The sequence below is a fragment of the Petaurus breviceps genome, unplaced genomic scaffold, assembly GCF_028583685.1.
Source record: "Petaurus breviceps papuanus isolate PSGF00001 unplaced genomic scaffold, PetGlider_PUasm1.0 176, whole genome shotgun sequence".
Classification (NCBI taxonomy): domain Eukaryota; kingdom Metazoa; phylum Chordata; class Mammalia; order Diprotodontia; family Petauridae; genus Petaurus; species Petaurus breviceps.
The window spans coordinates 4751314-4758069 of NW_027185771.1; positions in this window are offsets into that span (position 1 = coordinate 4751314).

Sequence of the window (6756 nt, forward strand, 5' to 3'; positions counted from 1 at the left end):
CTCCTCCCTCCTCCTGCCTTCGCCCCACCAGCCCAGTCTTGAGCTGGACTACTAATCCCTAAGGGTTGTCTGCACTTCAAAGCACACTGTGCATTTGTCCCCAAAAAACCTCACACCGTTCTTGTTCCTGCAGAAAAACCCAGCCAGATCAAAGCACCTACTACGTGCTAGGCACTTTGAGCATGCAAAGAAAGGGGGTAAAACTGCCCCTGCCTTCAAGGAGCTTACAGTCTGATGGGGAAAACGATGTGCAAAAAAAAAAAAACCCATATAAACACAAAGTATAGACAAGACAAACTGGAAATCATTACAGGAGAATGTTCAAAGGGAATCGGGAAAGGGATTTGAAGCAAGCAAGCAGAGGGAGATGAAGAGGTAGAGCTTGACAGGCATGGGGCACAGCCAGAGAAAAATGCTTGGAGTCTGGAGATGTCTTGTTCTAGGAACAGCCAGGAGGCCAGGGTCACTGAATTGTGGAATGAAGGGAGATTTGGGGGAGGGGGAGAGGAGGAGTGGGATATAAGAAGACTGGAAAGATAAGAGGGGGTCAGGTTATGGAGGGATTAAAAAGTCTACCAGGATTCTATATTTGATTCTTGAGATATTAGGGAGCCGCTGGAGTTTATTGGTTTTGTTATTTTATTTAAGTTTTCAACATTCATTTTTTTTTAAGATTTTGAGTTTCAAATTTTTTCTCCCTCCCTCTCCCATTTCCCTTCCTCAAGATGGCAAGCAATCTGATATAGGTCATACATGTGCAATCATAAACAGATTTCACATTGGTCATATTGTGAAAGAGCAAACAGAATAAAAGGGGAAAACCACAAAAAAGAAAAAAAGTGAAATAGTATGCTTTGATCTGCATTCAGACGCCATCGTACTTTCTCTGGATATGGATAGCATTTTCACTGGAGTTTATTGAACAGAGGGTTGTGTGTGTGTGTGTGTGTGTGGTAATTTAGGAAGATCTATTGATCAGCTGAGTGATGGTTTGGCATGGGGAGATAGTTAAGGCAGGGGGACCAAAGAGAAGACTCTTACAATAATCCAAATATGAGCCTGGACCAGGGTGGTAGCAGTGCTAGGGATGTGAAGGGGTCATATATGAAAGGTGTCAGTTAAGTAAAATCATAGGAGAGAATTGTGGAATGGGGAAGAGAGAGTTGAGTTTTGCTTATTCTGAGATTAAGATGTCTATAGGCTATGCAGTTGAAAATGCCTAATAGGAAATGAGAGATGCATGTTTGGAGGTCAGGAGAAATTTGAAGTAGTTCTTTCCTCTCATCCCTTCAGTGACACTCCATGATTTCGGCAAAATCATGAGAATGGGGCGGCCAGGTAGCACATCAAGTAAGAGCACCAGCTCCAGTGTTGGAATGACCTGGAGATCGAATCCCGGGCTCAGACACTTAGAACCCACCCAAAAACACCTGGCCGTGTAACCTTGAGCAAGTTACTTAACCCTGATTTCTTAAAAAAAAAAAAAAAAAGAAAAATTATGAGAAAACATGCCCCCTACCTCCTGATAAAGATGTGATGGACACAGTGCAACATGAAACATAGTTTTTTTGGACACAGCAAATATGAGAATTTGTTTTTCTTGACTTTACGTATTTGTTACAAGGTTGGTTTTTCTTTCTATTTTTTTTTCTAAATTGGATCAGAAAAGTTATAAGGGGAAGGGGAAAAATCAATATTTGTTAATAAAATAAAACTTTTTTAGCTTAATGAATGGGTTCTATTTTGATACTCAATCAAATAGATTTTTCTTCTGTTAAGAGGCAATCCCAAAGTGGAAGTCCACTTAGTATTTTCAGAAAACCCAGTCCTGTTCTGAGCCCTGTGTTTCTAGCATTAGACTCTACCCTCCACTGGGACCAACCTAGCCTATGTTCAGAGAAATCCAATGCCAAAACTGAAATGGATGGAGGAAGAAGAATCTCCAAATCACCAAATTTTTTTAATTGGAAATGGGGTTGTGAAGAATTGAACATGACAGAAATGACTCAACCACAAGGGTACCCAACAATTGGAAAATGACTGAACAAATTTTGGTATATAAATCAATGGAATATTAAGAAATGGCAAAGTGAATGGAATCAAAGAAATCTGAGAAGTCATGAATGGATGCAGAGTGGCATGTTCAGTCAAGTCAACAAGCATTTATTAAACACCATGTACTGTGCAATGTGCTAAATACTGAGGATATAAAGGCCAAAAAATAATCCCTACCCTCAAGGAGCTTACAAACTAATTGGGAAGGACATCAATTTTTACACTGACTATACCTTTGAAAGCCTTAAGATTCAATGCAATGGAGCATGGGCCCTGGAGTCAGGAGAACCTGAGTTCAAATTTGACCTCAGACACTAACACAAAAACTAGCCTTGTAGGGGCGGCTAGGTGGCGCAGTGAGTAAAGCGCCGGCCAGGAGTGGGGAGGACCGGAGTTCAGTTCTGGTTTCAGACTCTTAACACAAAAAAAAACTAGTAAACTTGGAGTAAACTTGGGCAATTAATTAACCCCAATTGCCCTCCAAAAGGCAAACAAAACAAACAAAAAAAGAAAAAAAAAAAACCCTAGCCTTGTGACCTTGGGCAAGTCACTTAACCCCAATTGCCCTACCTTCCCCACTCCAAAAAGAAAAGAAAAAAAAAGATTCAGTGCAATGACTAATCAAATTACAATTCCAAAAACAAACAAGTCTAAGGGAACAGCCAAGCATTTCAAGGGGGAAATTCCTAGGCTGAAGTAGGGATAGCATTACACAGGGGAAATCCTTAGCTGATAGAGCAGATTATTATAAACCACTTTGAGTTGGGGAATGCTGATGGACAGTACTACCTTCCCAGTCAGAGAATGAAGGTTGCTTTGTTTCATGCATCTAACTTAAGGATTTGCACTAGTGGCTTAGTGTCTGATAACTCCTGGATATGTAAAACCACCCAAGAGCCAGCCCAGTGTTATTTCCCACTGTGCAATCTGTACCAAGCACTAGCCACCATTGTAAGCATAATCTTCATGGTCGGAGAGGTAAGAAGAGATCTTGGTAACTCAGCTAAGCCAGAATCTATTTCAGGACTAGAAACAGAATTACCCACCCATGTCCTTGTTTTGTATTCAGTATCTGGATCCTTCTAAGCTAAATAGACCTATTCTTTTTTAATCTCCTTGCTTTTGCTGGGTCACTCATTTGTGCCATCTGGATAACCTAGATTTGGGGTGGCCTCTTGAGCTACTTAGCACAGCATCTCAGACTCAACATATCCAAAAAAGAACTCATCTTTTCCTGCAAATCCTCCCCTCTTCTGAATTTCACTGTTACTATCTAGCATACCATCATCCCCTAGTCACCCCAGCTCACACCTCAATGTCATCCTTCACTTCTCATGTCATTCACTCTTACGTATCCATAGCATTGCCAGGTCTTGTCATTTCTGCTTTTACCTTCATATAATTTCTCAGATAGGTTTCCTCCTCTCCCACCACACTACCTAGTTCTGATATATCTCTGCCCTACACTCACATACCCTAGCTCAGGCCCTCATCATCCCTCCCTTGGATTATTGCAATATTCTTCTAATTGGTCTCCTGCTTTAATTCAATTAATCTCCTTACTCCAATCTGCCCTCTACTCAAGGTGGAGGTGAGTTTTCTAAAGTATAGATCACCTTCCTGTTTCAATAGACTCATAATGGAAAACACTATCTACATACAGAGAAACAACTATGGAATCTGAATACAGATTGAATCATACTATTTTCTCTCTCTCTTTTTTCTTTCTCATGGTTTTTCCCTTTTGTTCTGATTCTTCTCTCACACCATGACTAATGTAGAAATATGTCTACTATGATTGTACATGTATAGCCTATATCAGATTACATGCCATCTTGGGGAAAGGAGAGAGGAGAGAGGAAGAAAAAAAAATCTGGAACTCAAAATCTTGGGAAAGTGAATGTTGAAAACTATTTTTACATGTAATGAGAAAAAATAAAATACTATTAAGTAGGGAGAAAAAGCATAGGTCACTTTCCTACTTAAGTCCAGTGGCTCCCTATTTATTACCTTAAAGATCAAATATGAATTCTTTAATTGTTTAAAGCCCTTCATAACTTGGCCTTCCAACTTTTCTGGGCTTTTTACACTTTACCCCCCTCTCACTCTATAACCCAAACTACACTGGCTTACTTGGTGTTCCCATTTCTGTGTCTCCTTGCACTGGCTATCTCCCATGCTTGGAAAGTTCCCCCTCATCATCTCTACTTGCCGGCACTTGACATCCTTCCAGACTTAGCTCAGATCTTACCTTCTGCTGGAGGCCTTTTCCAGCTGCTGCCACCTTCCTTCTGATATGACTTTCTATATACTCTGTATCTGTCTCTTATGAACCTAGTTACTTACGCTTTGTCTTCCTCATTAGAATGTAAACTTCTTGAGGTAAGAGTCTGTTTTTTCTTTATATCACCAGCACTTAGCATATAGTACGCATAGCACATAGTAAGCTCTTACTACTTACAGGTCAACTAACTGACTGATTGAGGGTAAGTACACCTGAGTTCTAGGCAGAGTTTATCAATAATGTGTGTGATCTTGGGGCTACTCACTTCAGTGGACATCAGTTTCTTCCATACTATGAAAGGACTGCTCCAAGGCTCCCTTTCAGCTTTGAAATATTATGTTGGTAATGCTCATCCAGTGGCCAAAAAGATGGTTCTGGTCACTCAATCTCCATAAGATATTCTTTCTAGAAGAGGGCTTTTAATGTACTCGCTGAGACTGTAGATTTAGCTTGGAATGTACCCAAGCTGAACCCGACATTTTATAGATGAAGAAATTGAGGCCTATGGAGAGGTTAAGCCATTTGTCTAGGTCTAGTAGCACACAACTAGTAAGTGCCTGGCGCAGAATTCTAACTTACTTCTTAGTGCCTTCAAGTTTACGACTTCACCCACTATGCCTCTTTGAAAATTTCTGTTTGTAGTTTTGCTTTTTTTTTTTTAAACAATCCCTTATTTCTGATCGTGGAAAGTTGTCCTTGATTGCAAGAGATCAGGATTTCCTAAAGCAAAGGGTCCCTTTTTTCTTTTAGAAGTTATCATGCATTTTATCTGGTCCTCAACTACAGGGTATGAGTTCTTTTAATATTTCTTAGAATTAGGAGATTTTAGATCTAAAAATAACCTTTGTACATATCTCTAATTAGGTTCCTAATCAGAAATATGGTCCAGATCTCTCATTCATACAAATTAGGAAATGGTGGAAGTGACTTGTTTCAGAGTCACACAGGGTCACATAGGAAGAGAGAAAGAGAGATGAATAATCTGACCCTGTGTTCCCAAGGAGACAATTTTGGATCTTCATCAGGTGGGCTTACTAATATCCTCTGCCTAGGGAGTTCTGTAAGGGGTAACATATACTTTTACCAAGTTTCTAAGCAATTAACTAAACAAAAATATATTATCACAGTTGTGGGTTAAATGTTCAATTTTAATTACAATTCTTACTTGTTCACAGATATCTTTCTTAAAATTTCCATCCTGATTCTTATCAAGCCCTAGTCCCTGGAGCACATATTAATTTTCACAGCTAATCTAGTCAGTGTGGTATATTTAGCAGACGAGAAAGCTGGAATTGGAGTCAGGGAGACCTAGATCCAAATACAGCTTCAAATACTCAAATAAATGAATGAAAAATATATTTATATACAGTGAGATCACTGTTTTGGGGTGGTACATAGGGGAAAGAGGGGGAGAAAATTTGTAACTCAAAATCTCGTGGAAATGAATGATGTAAACTAAAAATAAACATAAAATTTAATTTAAAAATATATTTATTAAGTGCTTTCTATGCACTAAGCACTGTGAATAAAAATAGAACAGTAAAAACTTCCCTGCTTTCAAGGAGCTCACATTCAAATGGGAAAAGAACACATGTGGAAGGTTTCAGCTGTGAGTCAGATGGAAAGGTCCCATGTTCCTTAAGGGGCAACAATGAAGAGATACTCCTACCTCCTCTTTAATACCATTTCCACTGATAAAACAAAATCAGTTTCTGATGTTGAACCATTTGATAGCACAAAGAACTTGGATGGCAAGAACTTTCTTTTCTGCATCTTCAGCAGCTGTGGCTATATATATATATATATTTAGTATTTGCAGGAGCAGTGGCTGGTCCCGAGTCTACACAGAGTTCCCTTCCCAGGATAGTTGATGATTGAGGGCCTTGGACTGAAGCCATGAGTATTCCCAAAGCTCTTGGGTTCAGTATTCTGGGCTATCTTAATATATGTACTAGCTGTGTGACCCTGGGCAAGTCACTTCACCCTGTTTGCCTTACTTTTTTCATGTGTAAAATGTGCTGGAAAAGGAAACAGCAAATTGCTCTGGTATCTTTGTCAAGAAAACCCCAAATGGTGTCATTAAGGGTCAGACACAACTGAAAAATGACTGAATAACAACAAAAATGTTGAGAAGAGCACCTACTTCCAAAGTGCTGTTCTTAATATTTGTTATTCTTAATAACTGAGAGGCATATGCTTGGCCTAGGGAATACAGATACAACCTTCAAATTAGGAAGAACTATGTTCATGCCCCATTCTGCTTATTTTTAATTAATTCTGTTCCAAAATCTCTTTCCCTTATACCCTCCATCCAGCACCATCTTTCACTGTCAATCCATCTTTTCTTTTTCCTCTCTATCTTTTCCCTCCTCTCCTTCCAATAGTTACCGTGTTTCCCCGATAATAAGACCTATCCC